Source organism: Aethalodelphis obliquidens, unplaced genomic scaffold (genome assembly GCF_003676395.1).
Source record: "Aethalodelphis obliquidens isolate GAN/ISIS:26980383/991018 unplaced genomic scaffold, ASM367639v1 scaffold142, whole genome shotgun sequence".
Lineage (NCBI taxonomy): Eukaryota > Metazoa > Chordata > Mammalia > Artiodactyla > Delphinidae > Aethalodelphis > Aethalodelphis obliquidens.
Genome location: NW_020838086.1, coordinates 63,329 through 73,780, shown reverse-complemented (window position 1 = coordinate 73,780; position 10,452 = coordinate 63,329). Strand labels below are relative to the sequence as shown.

General features: G+C 44.8%; 1 protein-coding gene across 2 annotated transcripts in view; it reads left to right on the top strand.

Moving 5' to 3' along the window:
* Nucleotides 1-9,594: 9,594 nt before the first annotated feature.
* MAPK6 (mitogen-activated protein kinase 6) overlaps nucleotides 9,595-10,452 on the top strand; it is a 35,786-nt gene continuing 34,928 nt past the window's right edge. The window contains exon 1 of one of the 2 annotated variants that reach the window (XM_027099809.1): nucleotides 9,595-9,752. The gene's annotated coding sequence lies outside the window, so the exon portion shown is untranslated. Of the gene's footprint in view, nucleotides 9,753-10,313; nucleotides 10,422-10,452 lie in introns of those variants that run through there. The other variant, XM_027099811.1, reaches the window with a different exon arrangement.

The window sequence follows — 10,452 nt, the reverse complement described above, 5'->3', positions numbered from 1 at the left end:
AAACAAGGCTATGTGAGTGGACAGAAGTATGGCAAATTAGTTTCATTCTGTACTGATTTTGGATAATGCATTTAGGTTGTTAGTCTGAAGGACACTTGAAAGATGAGCTTGGAGCTATGTTTTATTTCAAGAAAGAGAACCATGAGTTATTGTTGACTGTTTCTTAAAGTCATATAGCAATAATTTCCAAGTTCTTAGCCTCCTTGCTAAAAACATGGAAAACAAAACTGAAAGCACTCTTTTGTCCTATATTCAACAAAATGATAATGAAGCTATACCTGGGGTCAAGCATCTAATTCTGCCCCAAAACCTTAAAAAAGAGCCTAGTCAGTATACCAGGTGAGAGAAAAGAGCAACTAAAATAATCAAACAGATTCCCTAAGAAGAAAGTTGCTTTAAAAATAGGAGTAAAGGGCTTCCCTGGTGGCGCACTTGTTGAGAGTCCGCCTGCCGATGCAGGGGACATAGGTTCGTGCCCCGGTCCGGGAAGATCCCACATGCCGTGGAGCGGCTAGGCCCGTGAGCCATGGCCGCTGAGCCTGCGCGTCCGGAGCCTGTGCTCCGCAAGGGGAGAGGCCACAACAGTGAGAGGCCCGCGTACTGCAAAAAAAAAAAAAAAAGGAGTAAATAAGTGGATATTTGGAGGAAATTCTTATTTACCTTTCTGAAATTTATGTCATAGAGGGCAATTATAATATTAAAAAACACTTCGTTTTCAACAAACATTTTATTGGGAGGACACTATATTCAGATACTATGCCCCACACTAGAGTTTACAGTAACACATAGAATTCACAGCCATTGTCAGAGAATACCAGACCAGATGAATCTTTTGTCCAGCTCAGCACAGCTTTTCTTGTGTTCTTTATGAATTGGCATGTGGTTTATAGTGCAGTCTCTTGGGTTTGGTTGGGATGTGTTGGTTGCTAGAGACCAATCAACCATGGTGAACCTGCAATCAAGTTCTTCAAGCTGCAAATCTTTAGGACTGGACTCTTCATACCACCCAGAGAATAAAGTGAAGTTATTACTATTAATAACCTTCTCATTAATGTTGTTTATCTGGGTCTTACAGACACCATCCTTCTCTGTGTTCTCAGCATTCTTCTGAGCTAAGAAAATAAAGATAGTTCCTGTATGACTGAGTTATGTTTCCAAAAGTTGACTTCTTAGTTGTTTGAAACTGAAAATGCATTTTCCCCAGAGAAACAATGTGACAAATACTGGTAGGTCCTCAGGCTGACTGTTAGAAGCCCATTTAGGCCACAAACAGCTTGACTATGAGAGGATGAGAACTGTGACCTACAGCATTGTTTCCATGGGAAAATGTGCCCCAGCAGCAGAATAAGGACTTCCTTCCTCCCCCACTTCCTACCTCCATGAGCAGAAGCCAGTGTGTTTACTACAGGAAATGCAGCTCCTGTCTGCAGGCAGCTGGGCACTGCAGCAGCCTTGGATGCCTGGTCCATGGGGCAGAGATACTCTCACCTCTCCTGACCTAACCCTGTCAGTGAAGACAGTGGGGTCAGGTGTGGAGTCTTTCCCTGATCCACCATCTCCGGAGCAGGGCTGTTGGGATTCATTGGGGGGGGGGGGGGTTCAAAGCTGGCTACATAATTTCTGGGGCCTCTTATTCAAAAAGTAGAAAAAAAATGGATGGAGCTCAAGGTACCAAAATATAAAGCCTTTTCCCTTTCTTCTGGTCTCTCTCTCTTGACTTACAGTGTTTAATTTAGATAGTCAATAATCATAACTAATATTTTAAGTAAGGAAAAATTAAAAATTTAAGCTGTCAGCATGACTTTTATAATTAATTTTTATATTGTAAGATGTAAATATAGTTTGAAATACAAATATGAGTATTTAACTCCTACGTGAAATCACCAAAATGACACAATTTCTATGTTGCAGCTCCTACATGCATATATATTTTGTTCTCACCAGAGCAGTGGAAAACACTGCAGAAAACTAACTTAACGATTATTATTTCATTTCTTGATACACACATTCAACCAACACTCTCTACCTTTGACTTACTGAGGAGTAAATAAGGGTTGAAAGGACAAAAGAAATGTTTTGGCCTAGGCTGTTGGCTAATATGGGGAAGTAACTCAAGAAAGGATGCAATAGGGTTCCTTGATCATTTGTGCTTCCTAGAACGCCACTGCCTTCTTTCTGCGTTTGAAGCAAGTTCTGGTTCCAGTGGAAAGCATGGCCTCTCAGAGCTATCAGCACCCCCAGTTACTCAGTAGTAGATGTAACAAACCTTATACTCACTTGCTTTGTTTCACTGAACTCCAATGCCTTGTGGGTCCACCAGAATTCTGTGCTTATGGGGCCCTAAGAAAGCTATATGTGAAGGGGGTGGCAAGGAACAGTGGACACCCATTGCGCCTCTCTTCTGCTCACATGCATACTCTATTGTCCCATCCAAATGCACTACAAAACATGAGTTCAAAGATAAACTTATTAGGAATTTCAAGATGGCAATAGGAGAGTATTAAACTAAGCATGGGGTGTTTCTGAGTGTGTGGTCCTGCATAATGCCCTGGATATGGGGTGGGGTGGAGGCCAAAGGTGGGGGAGGTCTGTGGTAGCCTAGGGTAGGAATTCACAGGGATAGAGCTACACAGGATGGGCAGATGGATCTTAAGCCTCCTGAGGGTCTGGCCATTTCCCTTTCAGAATATCACTCCTAGGGTATTGCTAGAAACAGTGAAGGCTTCAGTCAAGACTCCAGAGGTGGGACTTCCCTGGTGGCGCAGTGGTTAAGAATCCACCTGCCAATGCAGGGGACACGGGTTTGATCCCTGGTCTGGGAAGATCCCATATGCTGCAGAGCAACTAAGCCCGTGCGCTACAACTACTGAGCCTGCTCTCTAGAGCCCACAAGCCACAACTACTGAGCCCATGTGCTGAACCTACTGAAGCCCGTGTGCCTAGAGCCTGTGTCCTGCAACAAGAGAAGCCACCACAATGAGAAGCCCGTGCACCACAATGAAGAATAGCCCCTGCTCGCCACAACTAGAGGAAGCCCACGCACAGCAACAAAGACCCAATGCAGCCATAAACAAACAAACAAACAAACAAAAGACTCAAGGTGGGTACTGGTCTCTGGGGATGACATCTTCAGGGAAGGTTCTTCCAGTGGTGGTAACTGCCAGCTGGCAAAATATGTCAAATAGAAGGAGATCACATTGTGGAAGGTAGACCTACTGCACCATATTATATACTGGTTGATAACTTGAGCACTCAGAATAACCAATGTAAACACACCTTCAGCATGTTTACTTAGAGTTAACAGATAGTGATTACCTTCTTCCCCAAATGACAGATAGCTTGACTATCTTGGAGTACAAAAAGGAGGGGAATGACCTTGTGTACTGAAAGCTGCTTTGCCCCCACAACTCAAAATATTTATCACTCTGTGGATGGGCTATGGAACACCTTGTCTAATCTTTTATTTGCCTTGGTCATGTGCTGGAGGCCCAGGTTGTTCTCAAAAACTGAGGATGTTTATAGAAGACTGTGGTCTCAAGCGTTCAAGTTTCAAAAATACGGACTATCTCCAGAACTCAGGAGCATCTGTTCTCCTTACGCTAATGGGGCTCTCAAGATAGGAGGAGGATGGACAGAGTGAAAATAAGAAAACCTTTGGACCATATTTCCCTAAAGCCAAGAGTGTCACCATCTCTCTGCTCCTCTTAAGAAGTATGCGTGTAGGTGTGTGTATGGCAGGCGGGAGCTACAACTATTGTATTAGTCGTTTAATTCTACCATTTCTACAAATTTATCTGAACACAAAATACTGACTTTCAAGGCAGATAAATTACAGGGAGGATCCTTTGATTACTTGCTATTTTTGTAAAATTACCCCAATAGGTATTTCCCAGTACATTTACGTATTTAGTTATATAACCATTATTCAAAAAGTAAGTGTAGGGACTTCCCTGGTGGCGAGGTGGTTAAGAACCCGCCTGCCAGTGCAGGACACGGGAAGATCCTGTCCGGCAAGATCCCACATGCCTCGGAGCCTGTGCGCCACAACTACTGAGCCTGCGCTCTAGAGCTCGCACGGAGAAGCAGGCGCGCCGCAATGAACAGTTGCCCCTGCTCGCCGCAACTAGAGAAAGCTCGTGCACAGCAACGAAGACCCACGCAGCCAAAAATAAATAAATAAATAAAAAGTACGTGTACTGATTGTTTCAGAGATTTTGTTACAAGGAAAGCCAGGTTTTGTCTAAAAAATTTAAGTAGTTTATTGCAGCTTTCCTACAAAATCCTATTTACCATAGCCTAAGAGAATGAAATAATGTTTACAAAGTGTTTACCTGAAACACGTTACTTGATAAATGCTATTACCATTCTCCCAAGGAGTAAGCTCTTTGCTGCCCCATCACGTTAAATGTAGGACCCTTGATCTTCATTTACAGGTGTCTCTCGCTTCAAAAAACCTTCATGTGATCTGCCTCTCATTGAACTTTAGATACAGCTTCACTGGATCTTGACTGAAAACATTCTCTTCATAATCTTTAACTACAGTCAATCCTCATTATTCGCAGATTGCTTGCGAATTTGCCTACTTGCTAAAATTTATTTGGAACCCTAAATCAATACTCACAGCATTTCTGACATGCAGAGTGGTGAAAAAATTGTTGCCCTCTATGTATGTTCCCACTGAGGTTGAACGAGGCAACACTCTGCCTTCTTGTTTCAACTCTCACATTATAAACAAATGTCCTTTCTGTGGTCTAGTTAGCACCATGTTTTTTGCATTTTTTGCTTTTTTGTTGGTGATTTAGCTGTTTAAAATGGTCCCCAAGCATAGTTCTGATGTGCTGGCTATAAATGTAAGAAAGCTGTGATATGCCTTTCGGAGAAAGTATGTGTTAGATAAGCTTCATTCAGCATGAGTTACAGTGCTATTGGTCAGAGTTCAATGTTAATGAATCAACAACATATATTAAATAAGATGTCTTTAAAGAAGCACACATAAAACAAGGTTATGTATTGACTGGTTGGTGAAAACATGACCAGAGGTTTGCAGGAAAGTAATCCTGTATTTCCCTTAGAAGCAATGGTTCAGCAGTTACTAATTCAGTGCTCAAAGTGACTTTACAGAACATAACTACCACAAACAACAAGAATCAACTGTACTTGGCAACCAATTTCTTCAGTGGAAAGTTCTTTTGTTTACAAATCAAATTACAATGTGTTCTTTTAGAAACCATGTCTAGGAATGCAATCATTTTAAATTGAGAGTATAAACATCAACACATAGAAGCTTCTATCAATAGTTAGAGAAGACCTCGGATGTTATCACCTCTTTGCAGGTCCCTCCTCCCCCCAGCAATTTCTTTTATAGCATCCCTGACAGGTGGCCATTGTTTTCTGACTGAATGCTTCCAGTGATGTAGCGCTCTTCACCAGGAGGTCCTGTCCACTGTAGCTCAGTTCCAATATCCAAAACTGTCCTTTCTTACACTGATTCAAAATCTTTCTCTCTGTAATAGCCCTCCTGGTGGTCTTAGATTTGAACTCCAGTGCAACATGGAATAAATCTACTCTCTTCTCTGCATAACAACCCTTCAGCAAATTGCTTTTCTGCAGGTTAAGCAGACCCAATTCCCTCATCTTTTCTTCAGAGAAAAAATGGTTTCCACACTCTTCCTAGATGTCTCTTCCTAATGAATTCTGATTTGTTATGCAAGGTAGCTCTTTTTATGTGGTATCTATATTTGAACACATGAGTTCAGAAATCCTGAGCTGAATAGCATAGGTCTGGTGCCCCCGTGAACCGAACACTGTTTTGCATTAACACAGTCTACATTTTGTTAGTTGTTTGGTGACAGCTCACACTGCATGAATATCTGTAACTTATAGTTACATTATCAGGTCAAGCTGTTCCCCAAATCCTGGCCCCTTTCAAATGATTTTTCTGAACAAAGATACTACACTTTATATTTATTGCAGCCAAATGTCATCTTCTTTAAAAGAAAAATCATGATTTTGAATAACTATTCTGTCATCATATTCTGATCTGAGTTCTATATCTTCCTCAAATTTGATATCTTAACTCAAAACATTGATAAAAATATTGCTCAGGTCTGGACAAAGGAGGACAAATCTGCACTGCTCTTCTTGAGAATTTGAGGCCTCAAGATTAATGTCACTCCAGTAATTAGCACTCTTTGAATCAATTCTCTGCAATTATCTAAACCCATATTTCTCAATCTTATCCACAAAAGTGTCTTGACTTTTTGAAATGACCAACATCTTTGTTTAGTAATGTAATAATCCTATCAAGAAAGGAAGTGGTATTTCTTTGTCATGATTTATTTGACAAGAAGCCATGATGACTCCTATTAACTGTTACATTTTCCCTAACATATCGTGTTCAATGATTTACATTAGAAAATTTCCAGGAATTGGCATCAAGCTTAGTGGTCTTATTTCTAAAATCCGCTTTTCCCTTCATCTTGAAAATCAAGATATTGACAGTTTATTTTCATGGGAAGATGGTCATCAGAATGGAAAAAGATAAAATAAGTAGTCTAATGAGGGAATTTAAACTCAAATAGGCAAAATGGGAGCAACTGGGTAATTCAAGACTTTCCCCTCATGGAGTCCAGTTGATCTGGCTCCAAGAATATCACTTGTATTGTCATCCCCTTTCTGTGCCCAATCGAGACACATTCTCTCACTTTCTCTCGTGCTTAAACCAGAGTTTGGATTGGGTTTTCTGCCACTGTAACAAAAAGAATTCTGACTTATACAGGAAAGGGCTCCTTAAAGGACATTAGAGTATTGTTACCAGTTTAAAGCAGACTGGATACAGAGCAGAAAACAACAATGGATCCTCCTGCCCTCTTCCTGTTGCCAACCTCTTGCTCATCTAATCTACCCTTCCCATTCATAGCAGAATTATCACTCTAAAATACTAGGTGAATCATCTAAATTCCTCTCCTTCTGCCTTTAGCATAAATCCAAAAGTTCTGGCATCCAAATAAGGCCTTCTCAACTGGTGCTAACTTGCCTTCATTCCCCCAGGCCTGTAAGACTTTTTACCAAAGTGTGCCCAGCACATTCATGACTTTGTACACTCTGCCCTCTCATCCTGAAATTTCTTTTTTCCTCATACTTCCTGATGGAATCAAGCCCAGCTCAAATGCTCTGTCTTCTTGTTGGAACTTTCCTGATGTTCCCAGTCCTTTATGAATTGTTCCTTCCAACAAGAGCAGGTAATTTGCATCTCTGTTCGGGACGCACTAATCTCAAGCTGCCTTATGGTGTACTTTACCTGTTCCTTTCCTGCATTCTTCCACTACAACAGTGGCTTTCAAACTCTTTTTAACAATAACATAGCTCATAGCAATAATGAGCAATAAACAGTGCCACTGTAATCCAACTGGCACATTTATAGATACCTTATAGTTCAACAATTTTAAGAAGTACTTCCTCCATTTTAATATCTCTGAGATCAGGATGTAGCAATAGGGTATCATTATTTTGATAGTTTTCGCTTTCTTCATAGTACATAAAATAACGGTCTGTCATAATTGATTACATTTTAGATTTGTTGGAATATGATACATAACCAAAACAAAAGTTTCACAAAAGTGTTTACCCTTTGCTATAGACTATGGTCTCTAGTTTGGTTTTATTTTCTCTATTTCATTAAGAAAAAAATGCAGATCATAATCCACCAAAATGATTTCACTGTGTATGGCAGTTTGAAAAACTGAGAACTTAAGACTACTTACAGCCGCACAATAGGATTAAGAACTAAAACCGACTACCTCAACATGACTTTACAACCCTAACATCTGCATAAACATGACTTCAATCCCAAGAAATTCTTGTCTGAAAAAATGAAGTTGCAAGTAACTTTATTGCAGTTTCAAGAACTTCCTCAAAGTCCATTTGACTGAACAACAGACTACAACCGACCTAGCCTTCATCAGGGTAAACAGCCCCTTCTCAACAAAATTACTCTTGCGTTTATCAAACCATTGTTGACTTTTCTAGGTTTGCTTCAAAACTCTCTCCCTCCTTGTGTCTACTAATCCTAAAAGATTGTATAACAAATTTAGTCCCATCTGAATCATGCTTTCATTGAAAGACCTGTCTTAAATTAATCCTGACCCTCTGAAACCATCCCACTCTTGACCTCCCTCTTTGAGATGCTACTAAGACTCTGTCAACACAGTGGTTTCTCTTACCTCCTGTAAGGAATACATTTGTCTTTGCTTGATCAACAGGTTATTTTGGTGGTCTCTGACGGAAGTTAAGAGCTGACACATTATAACCTCCTTGAGCGAAGGCACAGTACTTATCCTCTACCCCCTCCCCCTAGTGATCAAACATTGATGGATGGGGGAGGAAAAGATGTCTTAGGAATCTCAGGGGAGCCTAGAGCAGGGGCTGCAGGGATGTACAATGGTCACAGGGAAGGAGCTCTTGTTGCAGAAAGGCTGCATCCAGAAATAAGAAATCCTGTGGTTAGGACAACCTTCCCCTTTCTCTTGGTTTTGTCTACTCACTGTGCCCTCCACACCTGGTAATCAGATGGTATTGTTTTAAATATAAAAAATATAAAACATTCAAACTCCATCCCAACCACTTAATTTCAAGCCACTATGTTACCTTTGAAGTGGTCTTTGCCTCGTGCTTGAAGCTTCAGGATGCGCATAATAATGGATAAAGGGCTGCCAAACGTTTGGTTCTCATCAGGAATGGTGAATAAGTCATTGAAAAAATATGCTGACCTGCGTCTCTAATTTTATAAATACCTACATACAATTCACATAAACACTAGATGGCTTCTCGGATTCAGTAAGCCATGATGGATAAAATAAGCTTGCTTTTCGTCCAAGTGAGCCCAAGAAGGCACCAATCTACGTTTCCCACTTATCTCACAGTACATTCCTGCTCAAATTCTACACTTCCCTCAAACTGGCCTAGTCCCAGTTCCTGCAACAAGCCAGGTGCTCTCCTCTTCCCTGTCTTTGCTCATTCTGTTCCCTCCGAAGGAACAGCCATCCCCTCACCTCTGGTTTCAAGGGCTCCTCATTTAGCTGAAAGGTCACCAGTGGCAACCTCATTTAGAAGCCTTCCTTAGCACCTGAACTTTAACGGTTTGCCTTGTTCGATGGCTGTTGCTTTCTAGCCCATATATCTTCGGGTCCAGCCTCCCAGTTCCCCGGAGACGGGGACAATGGCCTATTCCTCTAGGTTGTCCAGTACCTTGCACGTAGTAGGTACGCAGTAAACGCTCGCAAAGAGTTTGGTCACTTCGCCCTCTAATGCTGGGGCACGTAGAGCGAAGAGGGCCCGTCTGTTTACCTCCGCGCCAGCCCCCCGGCCTGGCCCAGTCCAGCCCACCCCACCCCACCCCACCCCACGCGAGACGCCTGACGAGCCCGCGTGCCTCTCCTGCAGCCCCTGCACCACGCGGAACCCAAACACCGACGTTGGAAATTCCGGCGCCGGCCGGCGCGCGGGGCTGGCCTGGGGCAGGGGGGGGGGGGGGGGGGCACCCGTGGAGTGAGCCTGTGACGTGAGAGGGCGTGGCTCCTGGAAACCCCGCCCCCTCTTCCTCGCCCTCTCTCGCGGGTCGGGGTTACATGGCGGCGACTGCGGCAAAGCGAGAGCCTCGGAGACGCCGCTGCCGCCAGCACAGCCGGAGACCTGAGCCGACACAGGGGGCTGTCCGTGGGCCCCGCACTCCCTCGATGAGTCGGAGAAGTCCCGTGAGTATGTGTGTGTACGTGTGCAGGGCGCGCCGGCGGGGCTGCTCGGGAGGGCGCCGCGGCGGGCCCGGCGGCGGCGGCGGAGCCGGCTCCCTCCATTGTGTGTGACCCTCCGGCTGCAGCCGCTCAACAAAGGCGCTTTTGTTCCGTCTCCCGCCCGCCCCCGGCCCGCCCGCCGGCTCGCTAACTCGGGCCTGGCCGGCGCGGCCCCGCACGGGCCGGCGGGCGGCGGGCCGGGGTCCCCGCGTGGGGCCGGCAGTGCGACCGGCGCGCCCCTCCCACCCGGCACGCCCCTCGCCGGCCGCGGTTCCGGGCCCGGCCGCGACTGCCCGCCCCGGGGCCCCGCTTTCCGGCTACCGCACCGCCGCCCGCGCCCGGGTCAGCGGGTTCGAAGCCCGGCCCGGCCCCGCCGGCGGGCCCGGGGCGGCGGCCGGGAAGGGCGGCCCGCCCCGGGAGCGTGAGGTGGCGCGGAGTCTCGCCTTGCTGGCACGCTGCCTTTCGAAATGCTCCCGCGTCTCCTCCCCCATCCCACTCGGGTGACTCGGCCTCAGCTGACTCCGGCCGGGCAAAGTCTCCAGTGCACTCGGCAAATTGCGTAGCGCGCCGCTCACCCGGCTCGGCTCAGAGCCCTGAAGTCCTCTGCCTGAGTTGAGTGTGGCCGTAAAGGAGGTACAGAAAAAGTCGTCTGAATCGGAATTCC